This window comes from Myotis yumanensis, unplaced genomic scaffold, assembly GCF_028538775.1.
Source record: "Myotis yumanensis isolate MYYU_CA2020_CCGP unplaced genomic scaffold, mMyoYum1.0.hap1 SCAF_2, whole genome shotgun sequence".
Lineage (NCBI taxonomy): Eukaryota > Metazoa > Chordata > Mammalia > Chiroptera > Vespertilionidae > Myotis > Myotis yumanensis.
In genome coordinates this window covers 98,461,431-98,481,513 of record NW_027223753.1, presented here as the reverse complement: position 1 = coordinate 98,481,513, position 20,083 = coordinate 98,461,431, and the positions used below count along the sequence as shown (strand labels likewise).

The 20,083-nt window shown below is 42.4% G+C and overlaps 1 protein-coding gene across 1 annotated transcript in view; it reads right to left on the bottom strand.

Annotated features, from left to right (window-relative positions):
* The window catches only part of ST6GAL2 (ST6 beta-galactoside alpha-2,6-sialyltransferase 2), a 96,150-nt gene extending 76,346 nt beyond the window's left edge, over positions 1–19,804 (bottom strand). Inside the window, exon 1 of the mRNA XM_070405841.1 lies at positions 19,755–19,804. The gene's annotated coding sequence lies outside the window, so the exon portion shown is untranslated. The remainder of the gene's footprint in view (positions 1–19,754) is intronic.
* Between the last annotated feature and the right edge of the window lie 279 nt (positions 19,805–20,083).

Sequence of the window (20,083 nt, the reverse complement as noted above, 5' to 3'; positions counted from 1 at the left end):
ACTCCTGCTTTCACAGGAGGAAACTGAAGCACAGAGGACAGTAAGCTGGCTGTAAGGAGAGAGGTATGGAAGTGAATGGATGTCTTACATCTTTATGAAACCACTTTGCTCTTCAAAGCCCTTAAGGCATCCTATTTTATCTGCTTACTCATTTGTACAGGCACAGAATCATTTCAAAGAGATAATAAGATATGTTGTGACACAACTTGTTTTGCACCCTGCTCAATTCTAGAATTGATATCTAATGGCTCTGGCTTGCACCTGCATTAGGTTGCCTTTGAGACAACGGAGGCATCCTGTCTGAGGACTTGCTCAATAGTAGAAGTGTAGGAATGGCATTTTAGTAAAGACTGTGTGGTGCTACGTGGACTATAAACAGGGATTCATTTAAACGTAAGAACAACCTGTGAGTCTGGTGATAGTGTTGCCTCAATGCAATGATGAGGAAGCAGAGGCTCCTCGAGGTAAGAACCCATTAAACATCACTAGGGCCAGCTTCATGGGCATGTGACTTACATGGTCCACAGGGCCCAAATCAGAAGGGCCACATGGTTTGATGTTCTCTTGTCAGTCTGACTTTGTGTTGTAAGTGAAGTCCTATGGGAAGATGGAACAATGAAGCATGTGGGTGAACAGAGCAGATGCGTGTAACGTGTGCAGTAAGATGGCCTGCACTCCTTGATGCCTCATCCTCATTGAGCCACAGTACTGGTGACATTTTGTGAGCAGAGTCCCAGCGAGCCCACACGCCTGGGGGTCAGCAGGCGTCTGAGTGAGACCCTAGGAATACGTTCCTCTGCAGCTCAGGAGGAGATCTGACAGCACCCACGGGCCGTGCTTTATGTTGGAACCAGAAATTACTTCTGAAGAAAAAAAAAGGCAATGGTGTTCTCAGAAACACACTTAACCAAGGATTCTTATGGTGTCCTTTTTTATTTCCCTGTTTAGCCATCCACAGGTGCTGAAATGATGACATAGAAGGAGAGTTCCTCCTCCTTATCAGAAGATGAAGACTGAGTGCTTGTGGAATGTGTGCATGCATGGGCTTAGCTGGAGGCCTGGCTCCACTGTTCTGGAGGAACAGAACACACAGGTGTGGCCAGTTACAAAGTCCATATCAAGTGATTTCAGGGAGTCCTCATAGGAGTGTAATGCTCTTATATCTGCACTTACACCAGCAATGCACAATATAAATATGAGGGGTGAAATGCATCTCAGCAAAACCTATAATTTAGAGACAACCATGGCTATGATTATTCAAGTCTTATATTTTCTTTTCTTAGGACAACATTGAAAATACCATCACAAGTCAAGAGAGAAAAGAAAGGGAAGGAAGAGTGTTTTGTTTAGTACCATTAAGGGTATTTTTATTCTTGCTTTTAGAACAAGGGGCCTGCACTGTAACTCTGCCTGGGGTCCCCCAGCCAGTGCTGGGTGTCACACAGCTTGTTGTGGCAGAGTCAGCCTGGAGCCCAGGCTGAGCACAAAGAGCCATTGCTGCCATGTGGTCTGACTCAGCTCCCATTAAATGCAGTGGGGTTCAGGCAGTTTCAGAACAACCTTGTCATTATTCTGTTGTTAGCAATCTGCACCTGACTATTCATTGACTGTTTATTCCCCTTGGCTTTTTGTTTTGTTTTGTTTTGTTTTGTGTTCTCTTAATCATTTAAGCTGTATTTTCTCCATTCACTGGGCACGTATTCATTGTGTCAGGAACATATAACTCTGTTACCCTACAGCATCTCAGCAAAGCCTACAATTTTAGAGACACCATGGCTTAGTCATTTCTAAGATCCTTAATAAAAACAAATCAGTGGCAAGTTTTATGTGAATTGAAAGTTTTTCAGCTTCTTTCTCCAAAACTTAACTACCTCAATACCCAGAGGCAGGTGTGACCTGTGAAAGGAAGGGCTGGCAGGAAGGAAGAGGGACAGATAACTCGAGGCGTGGAAGATAAGCAGGCACTCCCTTTCAAAGAGGGCTTGTTCTGTTGACCACCAGATGTGGACTAGAAGCAGCAGAACAAAACTGTGTGTACTTGAGTCTGAAAGAGGACTCAAAGTCAGGACATTTCATCCCACAACCCCTCTGCATACTCAGGACCCCCGAACCACTGTCTGGGTAAGTTACATCAACCATCAGTCACTTCAAACAATAAGATATTACAGAAGAAGATTGGTGATAGCAAACAAACAATACAAGGACTGCTCCAAGGAAGGGCCAAAAAAATTGCTAGACATGCAGCAACTCCATTTCTTTTGACTGTTGTATTGTGTTCCAATAATCACAGGTACAAATGCCACCCTCAAGCCCAGTGCAGATGTGCTGGTTAGCATGTAAAATATTGTCTGTCAGAAAATAACCAAATCACTTACTCTCATTTTACAGAGGAGGAAACTGAAACCTTAGAATAGGGTTAACTTTGTCCTATTTTGTTAGAACAAAAAGTAGAAAAGAATCATAGACCTAAATGTAAAATGCAAAACTATTAAAACTCCTGGAAGATGTCGAGAAAAACTTTTGAGATGTTCTAAATTAAATGGCACCCGCTGGAGAGGAAGAGACGGAGCAGCGAGCCTGTGGGCCAGCTGACCAGAGGCCTCACATTCCTGTGTTCTGCTGGAACTTTGTATTATCTTCCAGGTGCTACTTCCATGATTATCTAAAGAGTATGACCAGGAGCCTCGGCTTCTTGCTTGCACAAGGACTGTCCAGACTGTTGCCTACCCCCAATCCACAGGAGCACACGCTCTTCCTTGCAGACTGCACCTATCGCAGACCCCGCCTACCCCCCATCCACAGGAGCACACGCTCTTCCTTGCAGACTGCACCTATCGCAGACCCCGCCTACCCCCAATCCACAGGAGCACATGCTCTTCCTTGCAGACTGCACCTATCACAGACCCCGCTTCCCCCCAATCCACAGGAGCACACGCTCTTCCTTGCAGACTGCACCTATCGCAGACCCCGCCTACCCCCAATCCACAGGAGCACACGCTCTTCCTTGCAGACTGCACCTATCGCAGACCCCGCTTCCCCCCAATCCACAGGAGCACACGCTCTTCCTTGCAGACTGCACCTATCGCAGACCCCGCCTACCCCCAATCCACAGGAGCACACGCTCTTCCTTGCAGACTGCACCTATCGCAGACCCCGCTTCCCCTTCACCTAGAGACAATATAACTTCTTTCTGAACAACTTACAGCGGCTTCTCCCCTGCTTGATGTATCACACATCTCTGCACCCCTGGACAGAAACACACTCGTCTTTCCACCTAAACAAGGTGCCGGGGGCTGGCAGCATATTCTCGCTAGCAATGTCCTAATAAACCCTTCCTTTTAAAAAGACTCTCATCCCTGGAAGTTAAAATTTATGTTTAACAAAGATAACATAGGAGAAAACCTGGATAATTTTGGGTATGTGAAGCCTTCTAGATACAACACCGAAGGCATGAGCCATGAAAGAAATAACTGATAAGCTGGACTTCATTAAAACAAAAACTTCTGCTCTCTGAAAGACACTGTCAGGAGAATGAGAAGACAAGCCACAGAGTGGAAGAAAATATTTGCAAAAGAAACATCTGGTAAAGGACTGTTACAAAAAATGTACAAAGAACTCTTAAAACTCAACAAGAAGAAAACAAAGAACTGTTAAAACTCAACAAGAAGAAAACAATCTTATTGAAAAATGGCCAAAGACCTTAACAGACACCTCATCAAAGGTGATATATGGGCGGCAAATGAGCACATAGAAAGGAGCTCCACATCAGGATATTGCAAATGAAAACAACCAATGAGGCATCACCACACACCTATTAGAATGACCGGAAATTCAGAACAGGGATAGCACCAATGGCGACCCCTGCTGGTGGGAATGCAATCCTGCAGCCACTTCGGAAAACAGTTTGCCAGTTTCTTACAAAACTAAACATACTATAACCCAGCAGTTATACTCCTTAATATTCATCCAAAGGAGTGGAAAACTCATGTCCACACAAAAGCCTGCACACAGATATTTAGAGCAGCTTTATTCGTTACTGTAAAAATGTCCTTAGGTAGATGGGTGCAGAAATAAACTGGGGTACATCAAGAGATTAAATCAAGAGAATGGAATATTATTCAGTGCTAAACAGAAATGAGCTAGCAAACCATGAAAAGACATGGAGGAACCTTAAATGCATATCACTAAGTAAAAGAAGCCAATCCTAAAACACTACATACTGCGTGATTCCAACTCTACGACATTCTGAAAAGGCAAAACTATGGAGACAGTAAAAGATCAGTGGTTGTGGGAGGTTTGGAGGGAGGATGAATAGGTGAGCACAGAGGATGTTTAGGGCAATGAAAATACTCTGTCTGACACTACAATGATGGATATAGTCATCATACATTTGTCCACACCCAGAGACTATGTAACACCATGTGAATCCCAAGGTAAACAAGTAGGCAAGTTGTTAGTGGGGGAGGTTGTGCATGTGTGGGGGCAGAGGGTATATGGGAAACCTCTGTATATTTTGCTGTGAACCTAAAATTGCTTTAAAAGTCTTAATTTAAAAAAAGTAGTGTGTGTGGGGGAGAATAATTCACACAAATCCCCACAGTGGAGGGTGTGGAATCCAAGACTTGTCCGCAAGCTCCAGGCCCAGGTCTCTTCTCAGGCTCTCTCTACAGTGTACAGAGTGTTCATCTACTGTGCAACTCCACACCACATGGATTTCAGATTAAATGCCCAATTCCGACCTCAGTTACACTGAAAACAAACTTTTCATAGGTCATAACTTTTTAGAATCTGCCATAGTAAACTATCTGTGTACAGTCCCAGAGCAGAGATAACTGTCCCGAAAGCCTGGAGCAGTGCTTCAACAACGCTTGCTGTTAACCATCACACACCTACCTGTGTCAGAGGAAGAGATGGCAGAGTGGAAGCTGAGGCAAAGCGAGGAGAAAATCCAATCTTAGAAAAAATTGCCATCAATCTAGCATCAATGTAGAGTTTGGGGGCTTAAGTGACAATTATAATGAGCCAACTTGCTTCCGTTTTTAAGAAGAAAATTTCTCATGTCAGAATGTTCCTTTCTTCTATAAATTTCTGCGTCCATGTAGTTTATGGCTGAGAATTTGGGAAGAGGGATTGGAGAGGACTTAGTGGTGGTAACCAGAGTATTCACAGTACAAGATAGGTACCCCAGGAGATACACGAAGCACGGAGGCGGTCCCCGGGAGGAGCTCCACACTCAATAAAAGGAGCCACCTGGAAGGGCACCTTCCCCAGGTGCAGCTAGTGAGCAGGGGCACTGGCATCTGGACCTTGGCAGCTTCCCTCCAGACAGAGCTTTACTCTTGTACTCGGATAGTCCAGGAAAATCCGAACTTGGACTCCGCTATTAATTTCCTCCAGCAAACAGAAAACATCATTTCATCTTTCCCTCCAGAAGCCCCCAAACAACAACTGCCCTTTGAACTCAGGGGAACTCTACCTGTCCCAGGATGCCTGTGGAGATCGGGGGAGGAGGGCCCCTATCCTCTTTCCTAGGTCAGGTAGGGGAGTGCCTGGCAGTTACAAAGTGCAGACTCCCCTCCTCCAGGGCTCTGCATCATGCCTTCAACTCTCCCTCCAAACAAAGATGGGAAGATCTCACTCCTGGTCCTCGGCTTTCTGGGCAAAAGTGGGGTCCTCAAAGTCGTGCATCAGGCCCTTCCAGAACCCGGGGTGGGGGGTGTAAAAATGACTTTGCTTGGTTTTAAGCCCTTCTCATGAACTTGACTGACACTGAGGTGCACGCCACACTCAGGGATGGGGGATCCAAGGGCCACAGCCAGAGGTGCCTGACCTTGGAGCCTGGGAGACAGATTTCCTTTATTTACTCATTTGTGAAGATTATACTCAGGCAGACCTCTGTGTTGAGCCATGTCCCATTGTTACCTAGCCAACCAACACAGGGACCTGGGATGACAAAATAGCCAGTGAGAGGGTGGTGGTGTAAAAATGACAGTCCCCCGAGTTCAAAGGGAGAGCCAGCTCTGTACAGGTTGTCACCTGGGGTCACTGTACTCAGCCACAGTTAGGATGAGGAACTCTTCTGACCACCACAGAGTGGGTCTTCCCCACCTGCTTTTGGAGGGGAGAGTTGGAGGCATTATGCTTACACCCTGAAGGGTGCTAGTCTTCCCTTCCCAGAGCATCAAGAACAGGCTTTTCTCTACAAAAGAAGAATAAAGACAATCATTTGGGTGTGTAAACTGAATGTTTAATAGTAATTCACCAAGAGGATCTGAAATGTTAAAGTGTCCAATTACTTCAGACATTCATGATATGCAAACAAGGTAAACACAAGATTTCTTGTTAGATCCTTATTTATGACCAGTTTCTAGTAAGTCACCAAATTGTTTACTTAAAAGCTCACTGCCTGAGAGTAAACCTTCAAAGAGTCTAAAGCAGTCAAAGAAAATAAGAGCAAATAAATAAGCAAGCAGAACACCAACCCCATTCCTGCAGGTCCAGGCCAAGTTTGCCCCCTCCCAAAAGCTTGGCATCCATTTGAAACCAGTTCCAACATCCGATAATTATGAGCTTTTCTGAAAAGTACAGCATAAGTTGGTGGGTTGGTTTTATTGCAGGGTCATGCCTCCCTGGCTGGCACCAGAATTCCAAAGCACAGTAATCGAATTTTCTAACCACATCCAGTTATCAAAAACCTTGTCCAGGACAACAACATAATTAAAAAGTACAGAGAAACCCACTGGCAATGCACGCCTGATTAAGCTGGCATAGCAGGACTCATAAGGACATTTGAAGGGCTTGAGGCATACAGAGATCTTAAGTCATTAAGAAAAATGAAATAATTTTCAAAATGCAATATATTACCTTAAGTACCATCAATCCCGATGCCCTGGGACCCTACTTGGCACAGTAGACCGAGTTTTCTGACCTAGAGAGCTTGCTCTGCCTGGTGTGTGAACCCAGGGACAGATGAGAGTCGGTGCTGGTGTAGAGATTACCCACAGACAGGAGAACACTGGAGTGCCACTGTTGGCAGCACAACTGGGAACAGCCAACACACTAAGTCATCAAAATCCACTCAACCTGAATATGAATGTGACTTAAAATTATTTCCATGGGGGAGAAGAAATCTACACTTAGGTTGTCTCTTTACTATCAAGCTGTCCCTGGGATCTTATGCTTATGGAAATAGAGCAATAAAATTGTTTATTCAAATGCTATATATATTTGAACTCCGTGTGTTTTCGTTCAATTCCTGCAATGTTCTATTTACCACTGAGAATCACTGAAGGTCCATAACTCCAACCACTGGTAACATTTTAAAAATTTTATTCTACTATTGGTTCAGAGCAATGGAAACAGACCCTTTAATTAACTGACTCATCTCAGGCATGCCCCTATCTGTAACTCGACCTTTAGGGAGCCCACAAATTTTAAAAGCAAACTCTCTTAGATCACAGCGAGGGAAGCACAGCACTTAGCCCTCAAGAGGATGTAAATCCGGGAAGATACTTTGAAAATACTCAAAGTTCCACCTAACTGATGATCCCAAATACAAGCTGACAATTTGTCCTTGGGAGGTGCACCTCAGCCCTGGCAGCTGTCTCCTGCTGGGGACACTGGCAGGAAGTCACAGCCACACAGTAGATACCCACGTTGAAGTCATGACGCCTCCCCTAGGCCTTCAACTAAGGTGCGTGTGAGCTGCCCCACCTGCACCTGTTGGACTGAACTCAGGGTGGAGGCACTGCACTTATCATTCTTCCTAGAGAACTGATATATTATACTCTCCCAGGTCTAGAAGCACCTTTCCAAATTTTAATATCTATTCATAGATGATTCGTGGGCAGGCAGAAAACAGTGGAGCACAGCAAAGCACTGCTAAGCCATCCCCTGCGGAGAGTCCTTATTATCATATCAGGTGTGGATCACGGATGCAGCTCCAATTGTTGGAATTTGATTCATCTATGAATCCCAAAGTGCTTTTATAAACTCTCCCTGGACTGCACCTACCCAATTCATTTACTAATTACTTGTCAATTACACATATGTCCCTCAGTTCTGAATGTTTTCAGATATAAACAATGATGCCCAACCACATTTGTAATAATTGTGACAATAAATGTGAATTTCAGGTTTTTTTCTGTGAGATTCACAAATGGCATAAGAATTATAAGGCTGAATCATTCAACTTTGACTTGATAGGTTCTATGACTTTAAGCACTTAAAGTCACTGGAAGTATGGACAACATCAAGTGAGGACTTTCTGTCCTGGCTGTTGGGGAGTCAGAGTTAAACTGTGCAGCCTATTTTATCACAGGCGAATTGATATAAAGAAGAGCTAAGTTCCTACAGCATCCCATCAACGTTATAAAAAATCCATGAGGATATCCAAGGACCTCCAAAGTGATTCACTACAATTCTAAAGATGATGTAGGTACAGAATGGTCCGCCTGGTCTTTAGAGAGTCCTGTTTTCAAATGATCGCTACTTAGAGTGAAGTGGTGGTGAGAAAGAAGCAAACAGTCCAACAATGGAGGGGACACTTTAGCACAGACGCACGCATGTGTGTGTGTGTGTGTGTGTACTTGAGGGGGAAGGGAGCTTACTGACAGAGGGGAAAAGAACCAGATTCTTCCTTAGATTCAGCCTAATATGGCAGAAAAAAGAAAGGAAAGTGGAGACAATAAGCTGGTGCCCAGTGCAGAGGCCCATGTTTCTCTAAGACTTCCAGACTGTGTCCCATGTGTGCTGGAGGGAGACTGGAGCATCCAAGGAGAGATGTCAGATGACCAAGCTTAGGGCTTGGGAAGATGACTGTCTGCCAATATGGAGGATGGGTGGAGGTGCAGGAGATGGATAAGAGTAGGTGGAGACATCTATAAAATGAATTTCTAGTGTAAAATGTCCCTCTGGTTTCTAACAATGCATGGCTTCCCTCCATCTTTTTTGTGAAGAATATGATCAACACTAGCAGCTGAAACCCAGGAAACACACTGCCCTGAAGGAACTGTGAATCTCATCGTCTCCATCAGGGAAGAGACTCTGGATGGACACAGGAAGCATAAACACATTTTCAAGTCATTTACACAGCACATGGCAAGGGCATGTGAGAACAGCCACATCTCAGGAGCAGGTAAGAGACACAGCTTCCTTGTCAGGACACAGAAACTGAATCATAAAACTCCCCATGCTGTGGGTGAACTTGAACTGTGGCTGCAAGCACGCAGCTCCACATCAACTGATTCCACTGCCATCTGGCTTTGGGTTTCAGCCAATTTCTTTGGCTTTAGGAAAATCCTGAATTTATACAAATAACCTGAGTACATTAGATTGATTTTTAACCCTCACCTGAGGATATTTTTTTAATTGGGGAGAGAGAGAGAGAGAGAGAGAGAGAGAGAGAGAGAGAGAGAAAGAAGAAGAAGAAGAAGAAGAAGAAGAAGAAGAAGAAGAAGAAGAAGAAGAAGAAGAAGAAGAAGAAGAAGGAGGGAAGGGAGGGAGGGAGGGAGGGAGAAACATTGATGTGAAAGAGAAACATCAATCAGTTGCCTTCTGTAAATACCCCTACTGGGCATCAAACCCAAAGCCTGGGTATGTGCCCTGACCAGGAATAGAACCCAAGGACCCTTCAGTGCATGGGCTGATGCTCTAACCGACTGAGCCACCCGGCCAGGGCAGTACATTGCACCTTTATAAAGCAATCTGTCTCTTATCCTTTTTACTTTTGAAATCACATTTTCATTTTGTATTCTCTTCCTTTCTAGTAAACTTTAAATATTATCCTAATGTTTCTTTATATATCTTTGAACTTTAGTTTCTGGTATAATGGAAATCTCCCTCAAAGTTGATCAGTGCACTCTAAGTACCAGGATACTATCAGCCTAGACTGAGGTTTTAGATTTTTATTTATTCATTATTTCCAAATTGCAATGTAGAATTTCTCTATGAGGATGCAAACTCTAAAGAATATACATGATCTTAATCTTCCATGTCCTGCTGAATTTTTCTACCAGCTAGTTTCTTAAAAACATCTCCTAAGAGAGTCCAACTATATTATGCAAAATACCTCATAGAACTATTATCCACTATCTCATAGTATCTACTTGCAATATTAAAGTATTCTAAATACACAGTGCAGAGGCTAGAAGTTGCCAAATGAAAATAAATTTTATTAGTAAAGAAAATTTCATTTTAAAGTGTATTTTTTCATATAAAAATGTTCAGCTTTATCTTTTTAATAAACTGGAATGTATTAAAATATGTCTTCAAGATTTACAGCATAATGTAGCAGCTTTAAAATTTATTTTTGATCCTGTGGTTATAGTGAACTGAAAGGAAGAGCTATAGCATCCAACAATTGGCAAAACTAAGCTCTTGTGTTTAGTTTTCACATACTTCACACAGCATGCAAGTTCCAATGATGAATAAATGTCAAACTTTTCTACTTTAATAGCACAGTTTATATTTCATACCTGGCTAACTCTGCCTGAACTCTTATCTTGTTTAAACTTGAATGTAAGCAGATGGCACAAAACTGATCTATTCTGTTAGAAATCAGGATAGCAGTTACCTCTGTAGGAACAGCAACCTAAAAGACTTCTGAGATGCTGGTAATAGTTGTTTCTTGATCTAGCTGGTTACACAGGTATATTTAGTTTATAAAAATTCATCAGACTTTACACTTATGATCCATGCACAGTTATCATTAAAGGATGATCTAACAATTAACTTTCCTATGTAGCAATCCTCTGGTTTGGAAATATAGCTGAAGAAAACAAGATACCTAAAATAGTTGCCCAAAAACCAAAGTAAAGCTGAGCTTGGAGAGAGTGACACTACTTTCTTGCTATATACATGGACACACCAAGCCCAATGCTGGGGTCCAACCCCAGCAGGTCCAGGGGTCCCCAAAGGTGTGGACCGAGTTGGCAAAGAAGGAATGACACGGAGACAGCGTTCAGTTGATCAGCAGCCTAGCCAGGATCTCTAGCCAAGTACTCCAGCAAAGTTCTTGTTTGGAACTCCAGCGGGAGTTCTGGTCAAGTTCTGCTTTGGATTTCCAGCCAAGTTCTGGCTAGGATCTCCAGTGAAGTTCTGGTGCCAGGTTCTGTCCAGGATCTTTTGCCATGTTCTCTCCCCAGGTTCTCTCTCTAGGTTCTGTCTCTAGGTTCTGTCTCTAGGTTCTTCAGCCAGGTTCTCTCGCTAGGTTCTGTTTCTAGGTTCTGTCTTTTGTTGTCTTGTTACATCTGTATTTATACCAGTTGATTTTAATTCTGTCAATTTCTATTCCAAAGGTTAGGGTGTTGTTTCTTATCTCCATTCCAGGGAGTAAAGATTATGTAGCTTAAGCTTGATTGTTTGTAGTTAAAGTGATTAACTACCCGCCTGGCACTTAGTTAAGGGGTTTTATCTCTTCCCTAACTTCAGGGAAAAATCCCTACCTGGGGAAACAACCTTTCTCAGAGAGGTGACCTTGGTTAAAACACATAGCACTAAGGGGAGCAAACATATTAAGAACAGTATGCTATATATGCCAGGTCCCTTGAAACATATGCTGTGCAGATGTTTCTTCTCTGCAGCGACTGTGTCAAGCAGCAAGGATGGACCGGCTCCCGGCAGCCCAAGGCTGACACAGACATGTTTAGAGGGAACAAAGAAGAAAATAAGAGTCATGAATTCACTGGTGGAAAAACACACTGGCAGCAGTGGGGGGTGGGAGAGGGAGGGTGAGACTGGCATGCTTCTGTGCACCTCTTTTCTCCTCCCAAACTCCCCTGGACATCACTCACGATTGGCTGGAGGACTGGCAGGGAAAGAGGCAACACACAGGCAGTTCTCCTTGACTCCTGTACCAACCCTGCTCATTTAGCAAATCGTCCCACGGCCTACTTGATTTGCAGGCTGGGGACAGCACAGTGTGCTTCTCCCCATCCTCCTAAGATCTCAGAAGGTGGTTTGGGGCGTTGCTCCTCTACCTTTTGTATTTGAGGTTGATGAAATCTGATATGTGAACATCCATGTCACATAACATAAATACAGTCCTATGAATTAAAAAACCTAACTGGTTTGGCTCAATGGATAAAGCATCGGCCTGTGGACTGAAGGGTCCTGGGTTTGATTCCTGGTCACGACATGTGCCGGGTTGTGGGCTTGATCCCCAGTGGGGGGCATGTGGGAGGCAGCCAATCAATCATTCTCTCTCATCATTGATTTTTCTATCTCTCTCTCCTTCTCCCTTCCTCTCTGAAATCAACTGTATGTTTAAAAAACTATGTTAAAAAAAGAAAACAAAACAAAAATAGGCTCCAGACCTGTTCAGTTCAATGATGTCCCTCCTCCAAGCACCTGGAATTCAACAAATGCTGAGGCGGGAGTTTTTTTGGTAAACTTGAACATCTATCTCCTAACATTCTACCAAGAGAAGCAATGGAGCCCAGGTCTCAGTTGCGGTTTCCTCCACCCTACAAACCATTAGCACTGAGTGAAGAAAATGCCATCTTGGTATACATAGGTAAACCAACTTCCAAGGGACTTTTTATGTCATCGCTGAAAAAAGATGAACTTACAAACTACACAGGATAAACCAGGGGAATGTTTAAATACAAAATTGCATCATCAGTCCTTGTTTTTAACTCACAATAAAAGAACAATAATAAAGGTAACAAAAACACACTTGACCTCCCTCCTGTAATCCTGTTCTATGTCAACTCCCTCCACACACATGACTTGAATTTTTACTGCCAAGAAAAGAGTAGGTAGGCAAATTAATCAATCTAAGTATGCACTGCAGTCCAGCCAGGAATGAACTGTAAAGAATGGCCCTCCTATTGTAAATTGTGCTGCTATGAACATAGGGGAGCATATATCCTTTCTGCTTGGTGTTTCTAGTTCCTTGGGATATATTCCTGGAAGTGGGATCACTGGGTCAAGTGGGAGTTCCAATTTTAGTTTTTTGAAAAATCTCCATACTGTTCTCCACAGTGGCTGCACCAGTCTGCACTCCAACCAGCACTGCATGAGGGTTCCTTTTTCTCCACATCCTCACCAGCACTTGTCGTTTGTTGATTTGTTGATGACAGCTATCCTGACAGGTGTGAGATGGTACCTCATTGTCATTTTGATTTGCATCTCTTGGATGATCAGTGACTTTGAGCATGTTTTCATATGTCTCTTGGCCTTCTGTATGTCCTCTTTCAAAATTTATTTAGGTCCATTGTCCATTTTTTTATTGGATTGCTTATCTTCCTTTTGTTAAGTTGTATGAGTTCCCTGTAAATGTTGGAGATTAAACCCTTATCAGATATGACATTGGCAAACATGTTCTTCCATGCAGTGGGCTTTCTTATTGTTTTGTTGATGTTTTCTTTTGCTGTGCAGAAGCTTTTTATTTTGATGTAGTCCCATTTGTTTATTTTCTCTTTAGTTTCCATTGCCCTAGGAGCTGTATTGGTGAAAATATTGCTTCGGCATATGTCTGAGATTTTGCTGCCTTACAATAGCTAAGATTTGGAAACAGCCTAAGTGTCCATCAGCAGATGAGTAGATTAGAAAACTGTGGTACATCTACACAATGGAATACTATGCTGCTGTAAAAAGGAACTCCTACCATTTGCAACAGCATGTATGGACCTGGAGAGCATTAAGCTAAGCAAAATAAGTCAGACAGAGAAAGATGAATATCACATGATCTCACTCATTTGTGGAATATAATAAACAACATAAACTGATGAACAAAAACAGATCCAGAGACAGAGAAGCATCGATCAGACCATCAAACCTCAGAGGGAAGGCAGGGGAGGGTGGGGGGAAGGGGGAGAGATCAACCAAAGGACTTGTACGCATGCATATAAGCATTACCAATGAATACAGACACTAGGGGAGGTGAGGGCACGAGCGGGGTGGGGTGGGGGGGCAATGGGGGGATAAGAACACATACATAATACCTTAATCAGTAAAGGAAAAAAAAAAAAGAATGGCCCTCCTACCAAGCTGACAGTTTTGGGTAGAGCAGGCACCTGGGGGACAGCGCCCTCTGCTGCCTGCTACAAGGATTGCACAGGGCATTTAGGGGGACTGCTGTGCACAGCCTGGACTGGTAATTCCCGGACCAAATTTTCTGGTCACTATGCAGGGTCAGTTTATACATTTCTGCACTCAAAACTCACCTCTCATCTTCAGTATGGTATGATACGTTTAAAATAGGTTTAATTCGGGCACCTGGGAGGCAGGGACCTCGGGGAGGAGATCTAGGGTAAGGTGAGTTTAGTTTTGCCAGTAAAACATGCACATCATGCTCTGGTCATATGCACAGAATTCCATTTTATAACTGGGTTATAACTAGGCCATTTAGGAACAGCAAAGGCTACTGGGTCTAGGATTCTTCTGACTACCCCTTAAGAGGCACATTACTTAATACAATCTAAAGCTTCTCTTTTGCACACTTCTGGTTTTACAGCTAATACTATGCTTACCAGTCATAAAAATATTGAAAAAAAACCCCACACAAACCAAAAAGATTCATTCTGCTATTTCTGCATATATGTCAAGCAGTGATATGGGGTGTATTACTGGGTATGACTATAATACAGTATGATATGTTTTAACTAAGTGGTGGAAGGTGTAGAGTGAAGCAAGTATGCTTTTGGATTAACTTATGGAAGCAATCACATTATTTTTAAGCCGCACTTTATAGACATTTTTCGACTCCTATCTAGACAATTTCTGAAACTCTCCTACCTCAAGTAATGATGTAATTTATTTAATGGCATCTCTGAATAGTATTATAAAGCAACAAGTACTGAGTCAGGCCAATCACTTAACTAGTTCAATTCTTCTAGCTACTAATTTTGAACATAGGGCCGAAGAATACAGTTTTTAACTATTCTGTGACTCAAAGAGGGAAACCACACTTTGTAAAATAGAAATTATATGCCTATGCACACATTATGTACATATACACACACATAAATAAAGTAAACCATGTTGCATTTGTCAGCTTCCCATTTAGTCATAAATTACTCAATAAATTCCTTGGGAATTAGAGGGTATACTGCTTTTTAAAAATAAAACTCTGGAGCTTATTGTCTTAATTCTTTTATCTAAAGACTAAAGTGATCTGAGGACTATAATTCAGGGCAACTTCAAATAGTAACCTGTTCTCCAGGAGAGATACTGAGTCACCTACACTATTTGGTCAACTTTAGGTTGACCTGAAACACCTGGGAAGACTTGACCTCTTTCCAGTCCAATGAATGGCTAACTAATATATAGCACTCAGTCATTCTGCAAACCACCAAAGGTACCCTGAGGATGCTGCTGTCATAAAGAACATTAATAGTCCTGCCAATGTGCCTCAGTGGTTGAGTGTCCACCCATGAACCAAGAGTTCAGGGGTTTGATTACTGGTCTGGGCATATGCCCAGATTGCGGGCTCCATCCCCAGTATGGGGCGTGCAAGGGGCTCTCTCTCTCATTGATGTTTCTATCTATCCTTCTCCTTTCCTTTCTCTCTAAAATCAATAAAAACATTTTTAAAAGAGTATTAACAAATACACACACATACATAAATGTGTTTTCCTATATCTATCCCATTTATATTAAATTAAGAGTAAAGTGTAAACCTGAAACATCTTTGATATCTTCTCACAAGCCACCTAGAAAATGGAACATACAATGATCTCAGAGATGACATAGGAAACACAATGTTCTCTCAGTCAGAGGCCAGTGTTCTGGTCCTGACTTTGTTACAAGGGAATCCTAACAATTAAGTATCCTAATTCAAGTTCGTACTCCTAAGTAAAAACATATTAGTGCATATTCCTCCTGTATTTGTGTGTGTGTGTGCTTGCGTGTGTTTGTATGTGTAAAAGAGAGATAGAGAGCAAGAGAGAGAAAGAGAATGCACATGCTCTTTTTAAAGACAGTTCTCTTTTTCATATTGGGATTTCTCATGGGATATAGTGTTTCTGATTTTAAAATATAATTCACTCAGCAAGATCCCTCTTCTAATCGTAGAACCAAATTAATTCATGCACCTATACTTTCATATTGTAAGTGGGTTAACTGTATCATTTAGAAAACAAATCCTGTTAGTAACTGTACTTTTTTCTACCCATTTGTGGTCAGAGGTACAAGTTTTCAGCATATAATAATAGACTTATGTTTCCAAAAAATCATCACTATATTTTCAAGGAAACTACTTTTCAAATGTATTTCTAAATACTGAAAGCTACTGGATATCTAACACATTTAATCTTTCCCAAATTTAATTCAAAGCTAAATAATTTTGAAAACCACAATAATCACCAACATGGAAGCATTTTTACTTGAAAAATTTGTATAATTTGAGCATGGAAACCAATTGTTTTAAATTTAATAAAGCATTTTCCTCTCAGGCTCAAACACTAGGAGCAACCTAGAGTAGAACTTAACATGTGAATTATAAACTTGTGAAAACAGAGACTTATAATCAAGATATTCAGGGTTTTTCTTCACAGCATATTCCCTAATGATTTAGCCATTGTATTTCTAAATGTCTCAAGAGACTACTTTCTGAACTTGCTCTCTTTGTCAACCCAATACCTCAAAGCACGAGGATAATTTTCTCAAGTCTTAACTTAAATTTTTCCTTGGAAATTATACTTGCTCTGACAACCCTTCCTATGAGCCTGAATTTCATCTAATACTGACTGCCTGGATAGTCCAAACTTCAGGGGCCATTTGTAAGCTGCTGCTGAAGCCTCTTTCAGCTTCCAGCTTTTAGTAGATACATGGGCTTTTTGTCTGTACGGCCCCGTGCCAGCCCCTTCCATCCTGTGCAATCTTCAAAATCCAGCCATGGTTTGGACAAGAGAAAGCTCACAGTCCCAACTATTCTCTGGCCCTCACAAAAGGACAGAAGTCATTCCCCTTCTCTGTAGAGTCAATCTCAGTCTAACAGCATGGACTTGGGAGACACAAGAACCCAGGTCCAATTCCCAGCTCTGCCACTTTCTCACCAGGAGACTTGGAGGAAGGCACTTCAGTTTTCTGAGGCTGTCTCCTCACCTGTGAAATGGTGGTGATAATATGTACTAGGGATGTGGCTAAGATGTACTTTGATAAGTATGCTGAGCAAATGGTAGGGTGTGGCACATAAGAAGTTCCAATCAGTGGTTGTGTTGTTCTGTGAATTACTATTCTCCCCTGTACTATATGGTGTTTGAAGGGTTGTCCAACATGCTTACTAAATGCTATATTTTGAGCATAGAAATTAGCTTTGCAGTATGCCAGAATATATAATTATCTATTTTGTGGAATCCCAGCACCAGAAGACACCTTGGAGTGGATTTAATCTGAGTCTTCATCTTACAGCCCTGAAGCTGAGCTCTGGTGAGGACCAGACTTCCAAGTGGGTCCCTGCAGGGCCGCACTCCCTGGGACTCAGGTCTGAGGGCCCCGGAGCTTTCCTGGATGCTTTCTCTATGAGGATGTTCACTGCAAAACTGCAAACCCAACCTTCACACCCTCCTAGCTTGTTAGAGCCAATGTCTGCCTTGAATTCCAAATTCTCTCCTAGAACAGACCACAGAGGGAGGCAGAAGCCAGGGGGCCACAGAGAAGTTCTGTGCAAACAAAACTCCCCAAGAATGAGCAGCATTCCTCTGATGTCATTTCCACCCACACAGCACTTCCTTCCGTAGCAGGTGGCACTTGGTGTAGTGCGACAGCCCAGAACCTGCAGGTGGCTACTGCTGGGACCCAGCTTTTACCAAGAATCAAAGCCTTCTGGCTGCCCAGTTCCCACCTCACACCCTTTAAAGGTATGGCTGCCATTTACCCACAGGCTAGGTGGGTTCCAAGCATTTTGAATTGCAGCTACTCCCCATCAATGTTTTATTGGGGGAACACTTGGAATTTCAGATCAGGATGGGATTTAGTAAGGGGCATACTTAATAATAAGCAAATCTGTAAAAAATAGGAAGGAGGGCTTTCAGAAAATGGCAGGCATATTAAATTGAAAGTCCGATGTTTATTTGCTAACAGGAGCTGGTGATCTACACCACAAGCTGTCTTTGGCCTTGGAATCAACTGAATAACATTAAAAATTTCTGTGTGAATGTGCAGCTGCACTTTCCAGGTTCCAGAATTAGCACCTGAGTCTGTGTAATTATTTTCCTTACAGTCAGTTGTGAATATCATCCTACACTTCTTTTTTAAGGAGCAGCTTTCAGGGCTTAAACACTCAAAACTTAACATACACCTACCACGAGGACACTAGCTTTTGCTTAGATGTTAAGCAAATCAAATAAAGTACAATTACATTTAAGATCATATAACAGAAGATCCAGAAGGGGAAAACAAGCATATTTAAAGAGAAGATGCATACTAGTACTCTAAACAAAAGAGACTATCATCATGTGTAAGATATTTTTTATTCAAAAATATCAAGAATGAGACATCAAATCTGCAAATTAATTGAAAACGTCTCAAAGGACACATATCTGCAAGTTTTGGAAAGAAACCCATCAGTTGTTTACCTAAGCAGAAGGTGCAAAAACCCTAGGAATGAGTTTGTTGTTTTAGAGAAGACTTAGCACTTGAGAAATGCTTGGATAAATTCTAGACCAAGAGTATAAAATTTCAGTTACTATATATAGTTGATCAGAGACGCACACACTTAAAATCATCTTAGAAAGAGGAGAAACGGGGGGAGGGGGGGGGAGTGGGGGAGGGGAGGACAAAACACAAAAACTCCAGAAGCAAGTATCTACAGGAATTCCTCAGCAACCACTTCCTGATTTAACTAATCTCTCTGGCTGGCCACAAATCCTTCCCTAGACCCAACTTAAGTCTTCACCTTAGAGGAAACCCTTTCACTCTTAATTATCCTCATCAGAAACCAAGCAGAGTTGCCTGCTCTTCTCTACATAATAAGTCTATTCACATATTTTCCAATATTAAATCATGCTGGCCTTGAATCCTCCAGTCTAAATATACTCATTTCTTTATCATGTCTTCCTGGACCGTGTGCACTACATAATAAACTCACCAGTGCTGGTCTGCACTCTGAACTCTGTCTCCACCTCCTCCCTGGGCGCAGAGCTCCACTAGGAGTGGAAGCTTCTACTGCACCAAGCAAAGGCGAAATGCTACAATATCATCAACCACAATAAAAGCTGAATCAAGAATTCAACATGTTTAAGTGCCTTTTTTAAACCTAACTGTAAAATTCAAGGCACCTATTATTTTAGGCTTTTCTCCATTTTGATCACAGCATCCATACACCATAGTCAACAGTATTTCTAATGCATCAGTAGGAAATGCAAACCCTCAAGTGTAAACATTTTTGTTTCGGGTCGTAGAAAATAGGGAAAGGAGAATGGGTAAAAAGAGGTTCAAGGTCACATATTCTTTTTCCTTTAAAAGATGTGTTAACCCTAAGTTCACAACAGGATGACACATAGCATTTTAATTTATTGAAATTCTTCACTAGTCAAATTTTATTTCAAAACGGCAAAATAAGTTAGCTAAATTTTCAAAAAAATTTTAAGTATTAAGTAACTCGCACGAGGCTTTTTAAACCTGCAGAAAGTACTTAAAACAGCAAGCATGTGAGTCCAGCAACGCTGCCCTGGCCAGCAGAGTCCACGAGCTGAGGCCCCGCGTGCTCCTTTCCAGGTTACAACGTCAACCGCACGGAAAACAAAGATTTCGACCAAATATAGTTTGCACTCGCCCAATTTTCAGTATGACCAGGAAAATAAACTCACAAAAATCCAGCCAGGCACCGACTTTTCTCCCACAGTGCTTCTCGGAATGCAAAACAGCTTTGGGACTTCAGTTGACCAAACGGACAGGGTTCGTGGAGACACCTGGGAGGCGATCACAAGTCTCCCCGGATTCCTGGAAAGCACGGCTTCTCCGAGCAGAGCTGCTGGCTCTGGAACGCAGCGCTTGCTGGAGCCGCGACTCTAACTTCACTCGGTTCCCAGGCTCTGTCAAATCGGAACGCGGTGGAGGTTCCATTTCGTACCCAAAGAAAGCATCGACCACCCTCTCTCTACACGGAGCAAAAGTAAGACAACTCAATGGCAGGAGT